The sequence below is a fragment of the Mesocricetus auratus genome, unplaced genomic scaffold (assembly GCF_017639785.1).
Source record: "Mesocricetus auratus isolate SY011 unplaced genomic scaffold, BCM_Maur_2.0 Super-Scaffold_6730, whole genome shotgun sequence".
NCBI classification, from domain to species: Eukaryota; Metazoa; Chordata; class Mammalia; order Rodentia; family Cricetidae; genus Mesocricetus; species Mesocricetus auratus.
This window is the reverse complement of record NW_024429184.1, coordinates 6678768-6699529: the sequence shown is the minus strand read 5'-3', so window position 1 is coordinate 6699529 and position 20762 is coordinate 6678768. Positions and strand designations below refer to the sequence as shown.

The 20762-nt window shown below is 45.4% G+C and overlaps 1 long non-coding RNA gene across 1 annotated transcript; it reads right to left on the bottom strand.

Annotated features, from left to right (window-relative positions):
* Nucleotides 1-2754: 2754 nt before the first annotated feature.
* LOC110342104 lies at nt 2755-17490 on the bottom strand. The gene is made up of 3 exons (XR_002384101.2): nt 16747-17490; nt 4261-4346; nt 2755-3212 (listed from the first exon to the last, which is right to left on the bottom strand). It is a non-coding gene; the product is annotated as an uncharacterized LOC110342104 (long non-coding RNA).
* Nucleotides 17491-20762: the final 3272 nt, after the last annotated feature.

Here is a 20762-nt window from a genome sequence, read left to right as displayed (position 1 = left end):
TCGTTATTGCAGTTTCGAAGTCCTGTAAGCCTTTTTTGCAGTTGTGTCCTTCCTGCTATATCAATTACAGAGGATTCTTCGCTTCTCTGAACCAGAGACCACCAAGTTTTGATCCCATAAAATCAAATAAACCCCACCATTATAGCAACTAAAGTGTGCTATCCACACAGAAAATCTGTGTGCCAATTAGAGGTCCCAGAGGATCCAACACAGAGGGGAAGGTTCTTATTCAGGATTCTTAGTGTATCAAATGAGAGAAATTTAGCTCCACCTAACATGAAAAGAAGAAAGAAAGGAAAGAGAGAGGGGGGAAAGAAACAGAAATACAAAGAAAGAAAGACTCACTGGGACAGAATTAAGAAGGAGCTGTGGCAGACCAAGACACAAAGAGAGACTGGACTTAGGGACTTAAATACACTTAATGTAACAAGGAGGGATTGTAAGCATCTCCTTGGTAAGGGGTAATAGAATAGATTGGGTTGGGTGGGGTTGGGAACAGGAGGGATCAAGTGGGGAGGGAGAAAAGACTGTGAGAAACCACTGGAATTAAGAGGCATTGCAATCTAGAGGCTAACCCTAGCAAAGACTCTCTGTAACCTGTAGCCTTTTTGCCAGCCTGGTTTTAGAGCTGTGTTAGTCACAAATGAACACACAGGAGGCTGTATTAAGTATGAAGCTGTTAGCTGCTTGTTTGTTTTTTATCGGCTAGTTTTGATTTATTAACCCATAGTTACTAATATATTTTTTAAGAATTTATCTTTTTGAGGACTCACTCCTGAGCGCCCATTGTTCCTGGGAGATCACATGGCGAGAACTCTTCTCCCTACCTTTCCCAGAAGCCTCCTCGACTCCTACTCCCACCAACTTGCTTCTCTATTGGCCAACAGTGCTTTATTGACATGTACACAGGACTTCCCAATCAACTTCTCTTTTCTGTCTAAATAAAAAGAAAGGTCTTAACTTTGACATAGTCAAATTATACATAACAGAACAGTTATCAAGTAAGAACTTACAATATTTAGTTCATTAACATTTAGTAAGATTTAAAGAAGATATCATCTATCCTATCTTTGTGAGTCTAAAGTCTTATATGTAACTTACCTTTTAACATAACTAAGGAAAACTGTAACTACAACTATCTCCATCAACTCCATCAAAGACCACAGAAGGATAATATATAAACACTAGAATTGACAGAGACATCTATCTGGCTGTCTGGACAGTCACCCGAAGTTCCTCTGTAATGTTGGGGCATCCATCATCAGCCCATAGGTCTGGAATACTTCTCAGCAAAGCAGGAAATTTCAAGCTGTCCATCTGTATTGGCAGTCTGTTAGTTATTTTTTTGTGTCCTGTAGAAAGTCTCGTAGACTCTTCCATGAATCAGGAACCCTGAAGGACTGTTTGAGTTTAGCAGCCATTTTTCTATGGGTCCTACATGTCCAGATTATACAGCAACAGTCAAACAGTCTAGACAGGAACAGTTTTTTGCCCAAATGGCTAATCTTGCCATGTTGAAAGCAAACTCCATAACGAGTTTCTTTGATGTCTATCTTCCTCTCAGAAGTAATTGGTGTGTCAGGAGCAGACATTTCTCATTGTCAAGAAAAGCCCTAAACCATTTTAAATGTCATTTTTTGAAGGTCTTTGAACGTTTTGAAGACTATTTACTTATCTCAAATATATCACTGTATATCTAGAAAACCTAACTTACCTAACTATAACTATCTATAATATGTATTTAATTATACATTACATTTTAAAAGATCAATATAAACACAATACTTAAAATATACACATCACAAAATTACCTTGAATTTGTATCAATAAATGAAATACCATACCAATACCAAGTTATAAAGCTGTTGGCTGTTTGTTTGGTTTTTTATCGGCTAGTTTTGATTTGATTATTACCCATAATTACTGATACATATTTTATTAGCGCTTATCTTTTTAAGGACACACTCCTGAGCACCCATTGTTCCTGGAAGATCACATGGCAAAAGCTCTTCTCACTACCTTTCCCAGAATCCTCCTGGACTCCTAGTCCCACCTATCTTGCATCCCTATTGGCCAACAGTGTTTTATTTATATATACACAGGATTTCCCCTTCAACTCCGGGTAATGGGGCATGCAGAGCCTGAGTCAGCAGCCTTCTGTAACCAGGCTAGGCTTTAAGTGGAGGGATTGGATCACCAACCCAGCTGCCAAATCTTCAACCTACTACAGTCTGTCCTGCCTGCAGAGTTTTCTGGGACCAGAGTCTAGCAGAATTGTCATCAGAGACCAGAGAGACTTCATCCAGAAACTGATGGAAGCTGATGCAGAGTCTACAGTCAAACATTAGGAGGAGCTCGTGAAGATCTGGGGAGGAGGGGAAGGGAGGACCAGCAGAACCAGAGGGGTTAGGGACACCATGAAAACACAGCCCACAGAATTAACTCATCAGGACTCAAGGGGGTTCAAAGAGATCAGGGAGCCTGTAGGAGTCTGACACACACACACACACACACACACACACACACACACACACACACACACACACACATATATATATATATATATATATATATATATGCTTGTAGGACCCTTTTAATCCTACTGGGTTGACTAGTCGAGCCTTGATATGATGGTGTGTGTACCTGGTTTTATTGTGGCTTATTATTCCATGTTTGTTGGATGTTCCTAGGAGGCCTGTTCTTTTCTGAGGGGAGGTGGAGTGGAGTGGAACAGGGCGAAAGGGGAGGTGAGTGGGGGCAGAGTGGGGGAGGGGAGGGAGGGGAAACTGCTGTCAGGATGTAATATATGCGAGAATAATAAAAAAATTAAATGAATAAGTATAGTGTCTTTCTTTTGTCAAATCTCCCTCTTTGTATTCATCTCCACTGGTTTTTGGGTTTGTCAGCATCACTCTCTCAAGCCAGCTTCTTCCAGAAGGGAGAAGAAGAGAATATGGGGCCCTAAGGAGCCTTAGGCTTATAACCAGAGAGAACTGGGGTTTTCCTCTCCGGAGAGTTACACTTGGATAAATCCCAAGGAGGCCGCTGATGCAATGACACCACGAAGCATGTGTCTGTTTATCGTTTGACTTCCTTCTGCGGTGCTGGGGGTCACAACCACAGCCTGATTTGTGTTAAGTTCGCAATGTGGCACTGAGCTGCATCCCAAGTGCCTGACCTCGTGACTTGAAAGGGTTCTTCTGGATGCCCACCTGGAGAACAGATTGCACAGAGGCAAAATTGGAATCTGCCGTTGTCCCTGCTGGCCAGATCCTCTCTGACTCCATTTGTACGGGCAACTCCATTGCCTTTGTGAGACAGTAGCATTACTGATGTCTGGAGAGGCTAAGATCAAGAAGCCCTTATGCTATTTCTGTTGCCATCAGAAAACATGTCTTGGATACTTCATGGGCTACCCGCTTTGGGACAGAAATCCCCAAGCTGTTCTGCTGAGTCTGGAACTCTAGCAGAAAATTTGCCCACACTGTTCTTGGTTATGTAAACCCAAACTGTGCTGTTTCTTCATACTTTCTCCTGAGCTTTCTATTACAGCAGGGCTCAGACAAAGCTGGTTTTCCATGCCCCCCTACCCTGTCCTTCCTGCTCCCTCTTGATCACTCTTCCATTGTTATGGAAGCAAACCCTGGACCTAGAACATGATAGGCATGCGCTCTACCACGGAGCAACATCTCCAGCCTCATTCTGAGCCATTTCTCACTTTGAGCCAGAAGGTCACTGAGTCCCCTTAGGTGGCATTGAACTCACTATTTAGCCAGACAAGACATGAACTTAGTACCTTCCTGCCTCAGCCCCCTAAGTAGTTGGGGTGGCAGGCCTGTGGATGTCAACAGACCTGTATCCCAGTTCTATTTTGACTGACTTTTCCAAACAGTTTTTCTTTGCTAATTTGATTACTCAAATATGTGTGATCATATTTCTACAGAAGACTGAATTTAGACTTCAAGAGTATCCAGAGCAATAGTGGCTGGTCCCTTTCAGCCTACCGTATCCTCTTCTCCAGAATTGACAACTGTCAACGCTCTATCATGTCTCTTTCCAGACCACTTGCAGTTGGACATGTGTGTATGAAAACACGGGTGTCTCTTTCTGGTAGGTGTAAAGAAATCATATAAACCATATCATTCAATGAGCTCTCAAGACTCTAACATGTAAGTAACTCTTGGCTATTCAACAACATGCCTGCATTGCTAACTTTCTGTGGATGTAATCAAACACATGACCAAAAAAAAAAGAACTTACGGAGGAAAGAGTTTATTCGGTCCATCACGGCTGTGAGGCTACAAGCATCAGTCTGGCAGCAGGAGCAGGAAGCTGGGGGTTTACATCTGAAGGGCAAACACAAGGCAGAAAGAGCAAACTAGATACAGGCAGGGTCTCTACTCTCAAAGCCTAACCCTCATGACATGCGTCACCAGCCAGGTCATGCCTCCTCCTCCTGCCTGTGGGAAGCGTCTCATTCAAGTCACTACAATGGCTTAAACTGTCCTTTCTATATTGTATTAGTTGCATTTCCATAGTGCTGTGGTAAAATATCGCAATCATAGAAACCCATTTTAAAAACCATTTAGTTGGGCTTGTGGTTCCAGTGGATTAGGGTCCACGATGGCAGAGTAAAGGCGTGCTGTTAGAACAGCTTACGTCTCTAAACCGCAAGAAGAAGCCGAGAACACGGTGAGGATGGCATGTGGCCTTTGAAACCTCAAAGCCAACCTCCGGTGACCTCCTCCAACAAGGCCACACCTCCTAATCCCTTCCAAACAGTTTCACTAACTGGGGACCGAGTATTCAGACATGTGAGTCATTCTCCTTCAAACAACCACAAATATGTATATACTGTTTTTAAAAACAAAGCGAAATTTGTGAATTACATGTTTTCCAGTGAAACTTACATGCAGTTTCATGACCCAAAATACTCTAAAAAAACTTCAGGAAAGTTTGCAGCTTATTTATTTGGCAATAAAACCTGACTTGACCTGAAACTTCTAAAAATTTTTATCTATCCCTCTTAGTGAATATTGCTAATTTTCAGTGAAAAATTATACCACGTTTCATTAAGGTTATTTTTTTTACTCTAGATGCCACTAATTATATTGTATAATTGACAACCAAAGATTCTAATTGTGAAACATATCTAAGCCCCAAGAGTTGGGGGAACTTTAGGGAAATCTTTCAATTTCTTAAGACAACTTCACAAAATATCTAAAATTTTGTTACCAATGACCAAATTTCAAGTCTTTATCCAAACCAAATATTATTCCAGTGTCTATGAACTAATCAATGCAATCTTATCAATAATTCTATGGGGTAGTATTATGTTCACCATTTTACAGACTTGAAAACTGAGACACCAAGACACTACTGTGGTTTCCACAGTCAAGAATGAGTAAGCCAGAATTGAATCCGGTCAGCTAGCCATTCATGCCATCTTTACCTTTTTGCCTCTGTGAACAGTATATTCAGCATCTCATTAGCTCTTAAACATTTTGGCTCAGTTGCTTGACATCATTTTTCAAAAGTAAAGCCTTGCAAACAAAGTTGAAGGTAGCATGCAGCTGTCATGCCAGCATTTGGAAGGTGCAGGCAGGAGGATCAGGAGTTCAAAGCCAGTCTCTGCTGCATGGTGACTTCAAGCCAAGCCTGGATTTACATCAGATCCTGTCTCTAAAGACCAAAAATAAGGAAAAAAGCACATACAGAAACCAGGCATCAGTGCCTGGTGCCATCCTTGATCAGTCTCTACTTACTGGGGCAGGGACTCTTGCTGAACCTGGAGCTTGCCCACTGGCAGCGTCTAGCTAGCCAGCTTGCTTTAGGGGGTTTGTGTGTTACCTCCTGGGCTCTGGGATTATAGGCAGGCCCTCACACCCACCCAACTTTCATGAAGGTGCTGCAGATCTAAATTCTGGGTCTCATGTTTGCACAGGAAACACTGACTCCACAAAGTCATCCCCTTCGCCCTAAAGTAAACATCAGGTGCTACTTAAGGAGCTGAAATCCTGTGAGAACTTTGAGAATCTTTCCTTGCCTTCCTTGGCTGGGTGCTATTCTCATTAGGCTTTCTCTCTATCTGGCCAACACCATGGCCAGAAGTAACTTGAGGAGGGAAGAGTCTATTTGGTTTAAGGTCTCATGGAACAGTCCATCATCAAAGGGAGTCGGGACAGGAACTTGGAGGTGGGAGCTAAAGCAGAGGCCATGGAGGAGTGCTGTTTGCCAGCTTGCTCGGCCTGCTGTTTAATACACCCCTCAGTGCTCAGGGGTGTCACTACCCACAATGGGATGGGCCTTACCACATTAATAATTGGTTAAGAAAATGTCCCATGGGCTGTCCCTATGTGTCAGCTTGATTTAAAGATACAAAAAAACCCAATATACAAATCCCAAGCTCTGGCCATAGCAAGAGCCGGAAGTGATCCAAGAGCCTAGCAGAAGAGAATATGACCCAGACTCCTGCTCATAGGTGCTATCCCATGCTAGCCAGATGGACCGCTGTCATCTGTCACCTAAATGTGTGTGTGTGTGTGTGTTGTATGCAAGTGTGCACACATGTGGGTATGCGTATGGAAGACAGGTTGACGTAATCCTCTACACTATATTTTGACTCGATACCTCTCACTGAACATGGTGATGCCAACTTGCCTAGACTGACTGACTGACGAGCAAACCCCAAGGATTGGTCTGTTTCCTCCTTCTTAGCACCAGTTGTAGACATGCATAGGTGTCGGGATCTGAACCAGGGTCCTCATCCTTGTGCAGCAACAATGACCTACTGAGACATTTCCCCAACCCCTAAGCGTTATTTTAAAATCAAAGGTAAGATTAAAATTTAGAGGCTGTAATAATCTATACAAAGCTATTCTGGAAGAGCAGATAACTAAACTGCCTTTCACACCTCCCGCCTCTGCTTCAGCCTAAACATAGCAGAACGAGGGGGTGGAGTTCCTTTGATGCTTACCTGGCCCATACACGTTAATAAAAGGCTACAGCCCAGGCTTTGAACATCTTGATAGTTTTCATCAAACAGAAGGGCGTGGTTTCTAGTGAGCCTGGTTTATGATTTCTAGGAAGTATGAGACGATGCAAACATGAAATCAGGAAAGGATGGAAGACATTATAAACACCCGTGCATGGCTTGTGGGGAGGGCGGGGCGGGGGAAAGAAGTTGTCCTGTGAGACACAGCAAACTAGCGAAGTGTGAGGCAGGCTGGTACGGACACTGCTCTGTCATGGGTTTGAACTACACGTTTCTCTGGAAATTAATGTTCTCTTTGGGAAAAGGATATTCATGGTGTGTGTGTGTGTGTGTGTTGTGTGTAGTGTGGTGTGTGTATATGTGTGGTGTGTATGTGTGTATGTATATGTGGTGTGTAGTGTGGTGTTCTTGTGTATGGTGTATTGTGGTGTGTAGTATGGTGTGTGTGTTTGTGTGTGTGGTGTTGTGTGTGCTATGTTATGTAGTATTATGTGTGTGTGGTGTGTAGGGTGTTGTGTGTGGTGTATAGTGTGGTATGTATGTGTTTGTGGGGTGGTATGTGCATATGTTTGTGTTATGTGTAAGTGTGGTATGTAGTGTGGTGTGTGTATGTGGTGTGGTGTATAGTGTGGTGTGTAGTGTGGTGTGTGTGTATGTGTTGTATGTGTGTGGTATGTAGTGTTGTGGGTAGTGTGGTGTCCATGTGTATGGTGTTCATGTATATGGTGTGTATGTGTGTGTGTGAGTGTGTGTGTGTAGTGTGGTGTGCTGTTCATGTGTATGGTGTTCATGTATATGGTGTGTATGTGTGTGTGTGTGTGAGTGTGTGTGTAGTGTGGTGTGCTGTTCATGTGTATGGTGTTCATGTATATGGTGTGTATGTGTGTGTGGTGTGTAAGTGTGGTATGTAGTGTGGTGTGTGTATGTGGGGTGGTGTATAGTGTGGTGTGTAGTGTGGTGTGTGTGTATGTGTTGTATGTGTGTGGTATGTAGTGTTGTGGGTAGTGTGGTGTTCATGTGTATGGTGTTCATGTATATGGTGTGTATGTGTGTGTGTGTAGTGTGGTGTGGTGTTCATGTGTATGTGTGTGCAAGAGGACTTGGCGTCACTCAAAAGAGGAATTCAGAAATCTGAAATGGAGTTTTAACCTTCTAGCTTCTGTATGTGTGCAATTTCATTCCAAATTAGTTTTTCTAATAGTTCCTTTATGTTAAATATATTGATATTTTGAAATTATGTGTGTAAAGTGATATCGCCTCTGCATTATAATATTTGAGGATAATAAAAGTGGCATTGCAAAGACATTATTTGTATGGAAAAGCTGGAGCCTCTGAGCTCAGCATTCTGGGGGGAAAGAAGGCAAATGACTGCCCTTCCTGGAAAACTGAACAAAACACTAAAACTGACGGCAAAACAACCCAACAGGCCATAATGTAAACAGCAAGAAGCTCACTTAAAAGGGAGAGCAAAGCCCCATCCCTCCCCGGCTGCAGCCACAGCACACCGGAGAGCAGCCCTGCACCCTGCCTGAACAGCACGCTAGACTGGAGCCTGTTGTTGGAGGCACAGGTGAGTCAGCCCTGAGGACTGAGCAGGAGAGCTGAGCCCTCCATACACACCTGTAGCCCCCTAAAGTGATCGGGAGAGAGGGACCTGCACCTTCCTGGGCAAAATAGTAGAGCTGGTCGTGGTGATGTGTGACGGGAAGCCAGATCTGGGGCCCAAGAGCAGAAGAACTGGACTTACTCCTTGCTATAGGTGTGTTGGGTGAGCTAGCCCAGGCGGTGCTGGAGAGCTCACCCAGGTAGTGACAACGGGGGACCACTGGTGGACTGACCAACCCAGCTACCACCCAGGCTCAGATCCAGGGCTATGAGTTGCCCGCCCCAACATCCACCGAATCTATGAACTGCTGGAGCAGGTGAGGGGAAAGAGCCCATAGATCCAAAACAGCAGGATCCCCATGACACAGGACAGCAATAGGATATCTGAGAGGAGCCCCTGCGAGAGCCCATTGTCGGTGGACTAGCAGATGCCAGAGGCCTCAAGCCTGACCAATGACTCATGGTAATGAACACTTGCAAGTAAGGATGAATGGACTAAAGGGTAAACTGTGTGTCTCAAAGGGTTACACTGCAGCTTCCGCAACAAGATTCTTCCTCTTCTTCTTCTTCTTCTTCTTCTTCTTCTTCTCCTCCTCCTCCTCCTCCTCCTCCTCCTGATTTTTAGTTTTGTGTGGTTTTTGGTTTTTCTTTTAAATTTTGTTTTACGGGGGATGCTGCAAGGACAGAGGGCAGATTCAAGGAGATGGGGAGATGGGTGGGATCAGATGCATAATGTGAACCCCACAAAGAATCAACAAAAGTTAAAAAAGAAGAAGAGGGAAGGGACGGGGAAGAGAAAGAGGGACAGAGGACAGAGACAAGAGCAGCGAGGATGAGTTTATGACCCTCTGACCCAGCATTCCCATCCCCTCCACTTCATTTTACTGGCCTCTTCCAGAAGCTTCTTTTAACAGCTAGGGGTGCCATCACACATAAAAAAATGGGACAGAGTAGCTACAAATGTAAGCAATATTTAACCTGATGGAGTGAGCGCCCATATACCAGACTAAGTTACATGCACACAGGAGGTCCCCGAGGTCTACCAGACACTGAGTCCAGGGGACTTGTAAACCCGCTGTGCTCTTGAAAAATGAACATGCAACTTTGGCAGCGGAGGGCAAAGCTTCACTGGCTTGAAATATCTGAAAATTAACTTCGTTCAAGTCATTGGCTGAAAGTGCTAAATTACACAGTGAGGAGATCATTAGGGACACAGGCATTTTAGACTTTTAAAATACACTCTTACACTCTAGAGGAGACAGTTCACACGTTTGTGTTGCGTTTGTTTGGTTTGGTTCTTTTCAAGACAAGCTTCCTCTGTGTAGCTCTGGCTGTCCCAGAACTGGCTCTGTAGGCCAGGCTGGCCTCAATCTCAGACATCCACCTGCCTCTGCCTGCTGAGTGCCAGGATTTAAAGGCGTGCCCCACCACGGCCGAGCGACAATACACAGTTCCTGTCCATAAAGAAAAACAGCCTGAAACCCAGGAAAAGCAAAGCAGTCCCATTTGCGGGGTACAAAGCACTTACTCCTCAGCGTGCCCTGTCTTCAGCCAACAACAGAGAGGCAGGCAAAGCACAGAGAGCATATGAACCACGTGCAGGAGGAAAGTAAACAGAAACTGACTTACAGCAGACCCAACTTCAGGAGCAAAAGCATTCAAGGCAGCCGTTCTAGACTTGTCCAAAGTGCTAGAGGAAAATGTCTGAATGCTAATTGTGAGTAAATAGATGGGCTTGCCACTCTGTGTCCCTCAAGAGAGTTTAGAATATTCTCTGTGTGTGATTAACTTCTGCCTGTAGAACACTGCTATGTGTGTCATTCTTTGCCTTTCTTCCATCCTAGGTTTATGAAAGACCTCAGATCTGTAAAATAAGTTTTTCATCCAGCAGCACATGAGGGGAGTTTGGGGCTGATATCTTCTTAATTGCCACCCCTGTATCTAGCAGAAATAGGATACCTGTGCAATGTATATGTTCTTAGTACGCAAAAGATTTCGTCATGGAATAGTCTTTTTGTTCTCTGTGAAGAGGTGTTGCTCTTGTTGGCTTAATAAAGAGCTAATGGGCAATAGCTAGGCAGGAAGAGATTAGGCGGTGCTTACAAACGGAGAAAAGGAGAGCTTGGGGATGAAGAAGGGCAGAATCACCAGCAGATGAGGGGAGAAGCAAGATGAACACAGGTGCTGAAAACAGGTGCTGCCACATTGTAATGTGTAGATAAGAGGTGTGGGTTAATTCAAGCTGTAACAGCAAGTTAGTAACAAGCCTAAGCTAAGCATTTATAATTAGTAAGTCTCTGTGTGGTTATTTGGGTACTGGCTGGCAGGAAAGAATATTCAGCTGACAGGATTTGCTATAACTGGCCTACATCATTGTGGGCCTACCCTGGCAAGTCTGAAATTGGCAGAGAAGACTGCCAGGAAAGGTAGGCTGGAGAAGCCTAGGAAGCAGGCCACTGCTGTACTCTACGGGGTAACATCTACTTCCTCGGGAGGTCTGAGTTCTGCTCTGAAATCTTCTCTATTAAGTGGGTAAGGCTACTGAGGATTTTCCAAAACAATATTCCTTTCTTGGAACCTGTCTAAAGTTAAGGTTTCTGTTGCTGCAATGAATCACATGACCAAAAAAATCAAGTTGGAGAGGGACAGGTTTATTCACTTCCACAGCACTGTGCATCATTGAATGAAGTCAGAGTAGGAACTCAAGCAGGGCAGGGTCCTGGAGAGCACCTGATGCAGAGGCCATGGAGGAGTGCTGCTTACTGACTCTCTCCTCACAGCTTGCTCAACCGGCTTTCTTACAGAACCCAGGACCACCAGCCCAGTGATGGTCCCACCCACAAAGTGTTGGGCCCTCCCTCACCAATCGCTAATTAAGAAAATGCCATACAGCTGGATATTATAAAGGCATTTTCTTAACTGAGACTGCTTCTTCTGTGATGACTGTAGCTTGTGTCAAGTTGACATAGAACTAGCCAGTACAGAACCACTGACTGTATATGCTGATTACATTTGTAAAATGTCTTCACAGCATCACAGCCCCTCTGGGGGGACCTTGTGGAATACTAAAGCACTGGTCTAGTCTAAATAATCTAAGATTGGAGGATAAGTGGGTTCTAGGGTAAGTCGACCTTGTTAGAAATTGGCGGGTGAGTTTCATACACTAGAAGATTTAGACTGTGAAGATTAAAGAAGGAAACAGGATCAAGAGTAAAGACTGACGTTACCAATGTGCAGTGTGTTTCCCACAATCTTTCCACGGAGCCTGCCCATCGCTGCTGAGAGCTGGACTCTCACTGCGAGTCCCATCCACTCCAACCATAGGCCTACTCTGTGGCAGAGCAGGGAAAACATGCATTCCACCTGCTCCATAGTTGAGGAAGAGAGGAGGCAGAGATGCTGGACCTCCTTGCTCAGCCCCCTTTTCCAAGGCCACCAGTCATGTGGCTCTTCTCTTGCAAAGAGTGGAAAAGGAAACAGAAAGAAATGTTCCTGTTCACGCCAGGAATTTTTCCTTTGCTGCAGAAACATGGCGTGCAAGAAATAGATTAGTCTCATCTCCCACTTGGCTTGTAAAAGCCAGGAAGCTGTAAGTTATAAAGTCTTTCACATCATCACAGTGCCAAGCAGAAGGCTGAACATATAGTAGTGAGGTAATACGGATCACTTTGACCACTTGTGTTAATAAGACCTCTCTAAAAAATCAGACCCGGCAGGAGATAGACAGATTAAACAGATGCAATGGATGGTCAGATAGATAGGCAGACAGACAGACAGACAGATAGATAGATATAGGTATATGATGGATGGATGGATGGTTGGATGAATGGATGGATGGACAGACGGATGGGCAGACAGACAGACAGATAGGAGATAGAAATAGAGATAGATAGACAGTCAGGCAGGCAGACAGGCAGACAGACAGACAGATGATAAGAAACTGAGTCATGCGGTTATAGAAGTTGTGAAGCCTTGAGAGCTGTAGTTAGCCAGAAGCGCCCATGTTGAGTTCAGTAATAAGTCTGAAGAGCTGCCTGGGACTCAGAAGAGTTAATAGCAAAAGGTCTGGCCAAAAAGACAACAAGCATAATATCCAACAAGAGCCAGTTGCTTAAATACCTAGGAAAGAAAAGACCTATGCCCCAGCTCAAACAATCAGGCAGGAGAAATGCCATTATTGGTTTTGTGTTCCACTGAGGTGTCCAGCTGGTTGGGGGAGACCCACCTACATTATGGGAATACAATCTGCTTTGTTCAGCATACCAGTCAAGTGGTGATCTCATCCAGAAGTGTGCGTGCAAACACACACATACAAGCAGGACAGCGTTTGACCGAACGCACAGACACTCTCCTAGTTGCACTGCTGTTGTTATGATAAAATATCCCAATAAAAAGGAACTTGGGGGAGGAAGGGACTTATTTTAGTTTATAATTCTATTGTGGGGATGCCAAGGCAGGACCTCAAGCAGCGATTCACATCACAGCCACAGTCAAGGACAGAGAGATGAACGGGCGAACTTTTGTTTGCTTGATTGCACCCTGCTCTGTTTCCCCACTCTTAGACAGCTTAGCACTCCCCTTCCTAGGGAATGGTGATGCCCACGGCAGACTGGATTTTTCCACAGCAATTACCATTAACGTACCTACACCCAGAAATGCCCATAAGCCAACCCATTGTAGACAATAACTCATTAAGATGCTCTTTCCAGGTGATTCTAGGTTGTGTCAAGTTGGCAATTAAACCTATACCTTTACAGCCACAGTGTGTGTGTGTGTGTGTGTGTGTGTGTGTGTGTGTGCGTGTGTACTTACATTGTATAATGACTGTGCTGGTTGGTTTTCATTCTTGTTACAAATATTTGAGAAAACCAATTTCAGAGAAGATCATTTTGGGCCTGAAATGAGGCTGAAAATTAGACATTACAGACAGGAAGAAGCCAAAGACAAAAAAAAAAAAAACCACTTCCTTCGAGGGCACGTGTCTATGACCTACTTTCTTGAACCTGGCCCCATACCCATTTTTAACCATTCCCTGATCATGTCATTAAATTATGAACCTTCCATGGATTAATCCATTGATTTAGTCAGAGCCTTCAGGCTCAATAACTGGATCCACCCGCTGGTAACCAAGCCTTGAACACATACATGGGTTTGGACAGGGTATTTCATATCCAAACCGTAGCAATGACTAAACGCAATTTTAATATATTCTAATTATAGCTAACATGTAAACAGTGCTTCACAGAGAACAAAACATTTTGAAGGATATTATCTCATTCAGTCTTCTCCACAACAAATATTGTGAAATGACTAAATGCAATTTTAATATATTCCAGTTGTGTCCAATACTTAAGCCATGCTCTACAGTGTATAAAACAGTTCCATGGACAGTATCTCGTTTGCTTTTTACAAAAGAAAAAAAAAATATATATATATATATCATGAGTGAGGAATATGAGGCTCAGAGGAGAGACATAACTCACCAAAGGCCACACAACTAGTAAGCGGAAAAGGAAAAGGCATCACACATGAAGTCTTGGCCTGCTGCAGCTGTATCCCCAGCTGTGGAAAAGCATCTCTACCAGAAATAGCAATAACTGTCTCTCTCTGACATCTCACCGAGTCCCCGTCAGGGACCCACCTTGGGGAGTGGCAAGTTTAATGAAGAAAAATCCAGCCTTCCACTGAGCTCCCAGCCCCGCAAGTGCAGCTGACATCTGACAGACTTGGAGGCACTCACTGCAGGGAATGAGTGACCACAGCCTTGCAGCTGGTAGATGATGTGTTTGGCAGCTATCCCTGTGATTGGCTGGCAATGTGTGTGCCCTGTCTGGATCTTATTCTCTGGTCCCAGGGCTAATTCAGAAGCAGTTCAAACAAACGTTGTTTCCTGTGTGCCAGACACGGAGTATATAAGAAGATGAGTAGAGCCTTCGCACTGCTGGTATTTCTATGGGGATCATATCCACCGACACGGAAAATGGGTCTCTTTTGAACAGAGAGACACTAATGAGATTGTACACACACAAAAATCACATAGCGTGTTGACCATCTCCTTTGGCAGAAACAACAAATTGCAAATGTTACAAGACTCTCTAAATGGCAAGGGGAAATTCAAGAGCTGTGGAAATTTGTATTCGAGGACTGCCACCCCCCAAGAATTGGTTCTCTTCTTCCGCCACCTGAGTGGGATCCCAGGGATTGAACTCAGGTCTTTAGTCTTGGCTGCAGGGACTTCACATGCTGATGCATTTCTCCAGCCTGGGAACGCTGACTTCAAAGAGCGAAGTTGGGAATTAAAAACAAGAAACAGGGCCTGGGAAGATGACTTTGTTGGTGAAGTGTTTGCCACTCAATAATGAAGACCTGAGTTTGGTCCCCAGAATCCAAAAAGCTAAATGTAATGGCATGCACATGTAACCCTAGTTCTTGCAATAGTGTGCACACGTAACCCTAGCTCCTACAATAGCATGTACATGTAATCCTAGTTCTTACAATAGCGTGTACATGTAACCCTAGTTCTTGAAATAGAGTGCACATGTAACCCTAGTTCTTGAAATAGAGTGCACATGTAACCCTAGTTCTTGGGAGATGGACACAGAGGGATCCAGGGGTTTGCTGGCCAGCCAGTCTAGCCAGTCAGCTCCAGGATCAGTGAGAGACCCTGTCTTCAACAATAAGGTGGGTAGTAACTGAGGAAGACACATGGTTCAACTGCTGATCTCATGCACACACAGACACACACATCAAAAATTTAAAAAGAAAGAAAAAAAAGCAAACCTCCATCATAAAAGACTGTAGGCAGGAGAGATCAAACAGAAGCAGGGAAGGAGGGGGGGTGGGCGGAGGGGTGAGCAACATCACATGACTACAGATGACAACTGCAGTGAGACTTCTAGACACCCTGAGACTCTAAAGCATTGGATCTCTCTCTCTCTCTCTCTCTCTCTCTCTCTCTCTCTCTCTCTCTCTCTCTCTCTCTCTCTGTGTGTGTGTGTGTATCTCTCTGTCTCTCTCCCTCTCTCTCTGTCTCTCTCTCCCTCTGTCTCTCTGTGTGTGTGTCTCTCTCTCCCTCTCTTTCTCTCCTCTCTCTGCCTCTCTCTCTCCTCTCTCTCTCTCTGTCTCTCTCTCCTCTCTCTGTATCTCTCTCTCCTCTCTCTGTCTGTATCTATTTCTCCTCTCTCTCTCTCCCTCTCTCTTCTGTCTCTCTCTGTCTCTCTCTCCCTCCCTCTTTCCTTCTTTTTTCTATTTACATTTTTTAAATGTATGCAATTTTTCTTTCATGTCCATTGGTATTTTGCCTGCATGTGTGTCTGTGTGAGGATGTTGGATCCCCTGGAACTGGAGTTACAGACAGCTGTGAGCTGCTACATGGGTGCTGGGAATTGAACCCAGGTCCTCTGGAAGAGCAGTCAGTGCTCTTAACTACTGAGCTATCTCTCCAGCCCCATTTTTTGTCGTTGTTGTTGTTGTTGATATTTTTGAGATTATGGTTTAATTACAATGCTTCTCCCTTTCCTTTCTTCCCTCCAAACCTTCCCATATACCACTCCCTGCTCTCCTTCAAATTCAAAGGCCCTTAGATTTCAAGAGAAAATAAATAAATAAGAGAGGGGCAGATGAAATTAGACCTTGCAAAATGTCAGTCACTGAAGCTCAGACATGGGTCCATGGGTGTTCATTATAGCGTCAACTGTCTCTGTGTGTATTTTTGAAGATATTTCCGAATTAAAAGACCATGCACAGAAAGAATAAAATAAGCTCTTATCAGCTTCTAAAGCCAAGAGTTTCCATTGAATATTGAGTGACCAATATTGAGTGCTGTCATGTTTTGTGCTTTGATGGTGGTGTGGTGGGGAGGAGGCACTGGTCCAGTGCCTGTGTCATTACTTCAATGTCGCTCAACTTAGGATGGTTCCTCAAGGGTTCCATAGAGGAAGTTCTCTCAGTGTAGGAAGGGACTACAGAGACAAGGGATACTGAGGAACTCCTGGGAGAGACTGAGAGATGCTACCGCCCTTTATTGTGTGCTCTTGGGGAGATGCAGCCCGAGCGTCTACTTTCCCTGGGAGTGTGGGTTGAATGGAGGTAGCTGGTCTTAACTGAGGACGCCACTTGCAGCCGGTTTCCCGCTGCAGTTGGCTTACCTTTGGTCAGTCCCACAGATGTTCTTTCCAAAGTCCGCAGTGAAGAGGCACCAGTTGTGCAGGGGAAACTCTTCCAGAGATGGCAGAGGCACATGGAGACGTGACACGCTTTCTAGGACCCCAGCTTGCACTGGCGTACAGACAGTTCAGCCCACATCCGTTGGACAAAGCAGGTCACAGAGCCAAGTCAAGGGCAAGAGGCCAGGCACCGTGCCTCTTATGTGAGCATCTGCAAAGCCACATCCGGGCAGGGCGCTTGGATACCAGGAAGAGCAATGACTTGGAGACAGCCATTCAGTCTACAGCATACCCCCCCCCAAAGAAAGGGGGAGGAGTGCTTAGCAGAACTCAGATTTCCAAGCTTTGGGCCCCTTGAGCAAAGCTCTGACCTTCTCTCTGGAAAAAAAAAAAAACTGACGCTATCCCACAGTAATATGCCAAGAAAGGCACCCCCTCACTGTCCTCGGGTCTCCTCCGTGGATACACACCAGCAGTGAACCCCAGCAGAAGCCACCGTGCAAAAGAGTGGGCAGCATCTGCAGGCGTGTGGCAGTGTGGGGCGGGGAAGTGGTGTTGGTGGAGACCTGGAAAAGATAAAGCCACAGAGGCCCCGCCCCCGTCTCCCCTAGGCACAGCCCATGGGTGCAAACCTTACAGAAGACCCTCTAGGAGGCTGGTGCTGCCAGCCTGGGCGGCTGATCCAGTTAGGCAGTGCTCCAAGCCCTGAGAGCACAGCTTTCCCCACTAAGGAAGCGGCACAGCTGGAGGTCGACACAGGCAATTAGGGCCGACTGTCTGACTCAGCAATAAAATTCCAGCTGCCACAGCTAGGGCTGGTCCACGGGAGGCTGGCGGAGAGCGGGCAATCAGCGTGGAAACAGATGCTTGAAGAGAGCACAGAGATGGCTCTGCACCCAGGGCTCAGAAGAATCGCTGCCCCAAATGTGAGACCCACTCACATTCCCCGGGCCGGCCCAACGGGGTAAAAAGAATCAGCAGCAATGGAAACTTGTCAATTGATGTTTTATCCGCAGCGAATTCCTCCTAGGTGTGGAGGAAAGGAAGGAGCCCCTCAGAGCAAGCGCTAGATTATTATTTTGTGAATGCAGCTTTGGGGGTTGAACTCAGGACTCTGCGTCTACCTGGAAAGAACTCTACCCCTAAACCACACCCCCAGACATCTTTTCACTTTTTATTTGAAACGGAGTCCCACTGAATAGCCTGACTTGACCTAGTCACCTTCCCAGTAACTAGGGTTATAGACCCATTCAATACCACCAAGTTCCACTTAAGCTCTTAAGTTTTGTACAGGTCCTAAAATCAAAATCCCGCTGCTTTGTTAAGGCACAGAACACTTGTATTCCCTCAAATGGTCTTCCGAAGCACGTATGTATGTCACACTATGCTCAAAAGGGGCACAGATTCGGGTCTGAATGTAACCCTCAGATCGACGATGTACCTGCTACCATGCAAGCAGGCACAAGCCTGTTAACTTGGGGTCCTCAGTATCCCCATCTAGATAAAGGCCCAAGAAGGTAACCTAGAGTCACAAACATGATGAGTTTTTAACCTCCTGGAGTACTGGGCACATCTGTGATGGCATTCGAAAGTGAGCTCTTACTATCACTGCCCATTCAGCAGCCTCACAGACACGATGCTCTCATCATCCGTGACCGAGACACAGGAGAGGCTCTGACCATCCCACCCAGCACCAACTCAAGGCTAGTAACCAAACCCTAACCCTAACCCTAACCCTAAACCCTAACCCTAAACCCTAACCCTAACCCTAACCCTAAACCCTAACCCTAACCCTAATCTTAACCCTAACCCTAACCCTAACCCTAAACCCTAACCCTAACCCTAACCCCTAACCCTAACCCTAAACCTTAACCCTAACTCTAACCCTAACCCTAACCCTAAACCCTAAACCCTGACCCTAGCCCCTAGCCCATAACCCCAAACCCTAAATCCTAACCCTAACCCTAAACCCTAAACCCTGACCCTAGCCCCTAGCCCATAACCCCAAACCCTAAATCCTAACCCTAACCCTAACCAGAGGAAAGCCTTGGTGTTTGTGATGACTCAGCAAATGGACTAGTGGGGACTTTGACCTGAGGTGGAAGAGGGGTCTGAAGACACGAGCCTCCGTGGCACGGTGCTTCAAAGGCTGCAGAGACCCCAGTCTCCCTGAAGGCTATTTTCACTCCTTCTTCCACAGTCCGGGCTTTATCTGTCCTATCTACCCACCCCTCCTCACTGTCACTCATTTCTTTCTCATTGTCCTTCACCTCCCCTCTGTCTGTTCTCAGCCCTCTCCTCTCCCTCCCCCTCTCCCTCTCCCTCTCCCTCCCCCTCCCCCTCCCCCTCTCTCTCTCCCCCTGCCTCTCTCCCTCCCTCAGTTTTATGGTATTTAGTCCATAGCTGACTGTAATCCACAGTTCTCATCACACACAAATGTTTGGGGTTTTTTGTTTTGTTTTGCCTTTCAGTTAGTGCCTGAGATCTATTTCACTAACCCCCATCACTAACTTCCTGTTTAATCATCATATTCATAGCAAATACATATTACAGTGAATGTCACTCACACATCCTGTAGAAAAATAATCCGTTTGGTTGTCAGGGCAACCTGTGAGGGACTCTGTCAGCACCTGTGATCAAGTCCTTTACTGTTTGTCAAATATTTTGGGGTCCTTCCTTTAGCGATCCTGCCTGTGGGTGTTTCAGCATCCCCCGCCCTGCTGGGCTAAGTAGTAGTGACCACGCGGCTCTCTTTAACCAACAGAAGCCAGACAGTATTGGGGGACAATTTCAAAATGCAGTGTTTCAAAGTCCTCATGGGCTTTCCTCACCGCTATGGTTTGGATCTTAAGGGACTCCCAACGGTGTCAAGGGCGCTGTCCCCATCTGATGGCGCTGATCGCCGAAAGAACCTTTAAGAGGGGACATGATAAAAAGAAGGGGGCTTGCCCTTGAAGGGACTCCTGAGACCCTGGCACCCACCTCCACATGCTCCCTACCGTAATGTCTGGTCTAAAGGCCCCTGGCAAGGGGACCGAGTGACCATGGACCAAGACTTGTGTAAACATGGTTTGAGTAACCCCTTTCTCCTTTAAGCTGATCCTGTCACAGCTGAAGAAGTTTGACTAGCACAGTCATGTCCCCTTTCCACTGATGACTGGCAGTGTCCCCAGCAGTGTGCTGTCCTGATTACCTGCGTCTTGGATAATGACGCTATGAAGCAAAGCCACAGATGGCTTATGAAGGACATTCGTCATGTGCAGTTGAGGTGTTTGGAGTCATTCATTATTAAAGCATAAGTTAGGTTATCCTGGGTGGTAAGTCCCAGTTTTCATGTCTAGAAACAAAAAACCAGGAAGCATGTTTAGTGTGTCTGGGCTCTTAACCACTGCTGCGTCCGTGAGCCCAGTTCCTGGCGTGTGGAATGAGGCAGTGAGTACTGTAATCCTCACCCATCCTGTTGTCTGGATTCTTTTCTGCCTTGAACATGTCAGGCCTGCATACTTCACTGCGAGTCCACAGCAGACTGTGAATGTCCCCGTTATGCCTATGACCAGAAATGCCCTTACTGTCTATGTTCCATACGCAGGACGTTCAGAAGGAGAGTCCCCAAATGTCCACGGCTCCCTACAAGACCTGCTACCTTTGTTGTTTCTAGGAAAAGGAAAATGATTTGTATAATTTTTTTAAAGATTCACTTAGTTATTTTATGTGTTTTGCCTACATGCACGTACATAAGAATACACGTATGTATGTATAGCAAGTGCATGTCTGATGGTGTTGGAATTCACAAGATGGGGTTGGGTCCCCTGGAACTGGAGCTTTGGAAGGTTGTGCGCCATTCATGTCGGTGCTGAAAACTGAACCTGAATCCTCTGCAAGAGCGTCAAGTACTCTTAACCACTGGGCTAATTCTCCTGCCCCAGATTTCCATAATTTCCTAAGACCTGCTGTGTTCCCAAGGTCAACCTACAAAGCAAGTGATGTTCCCATTCTTC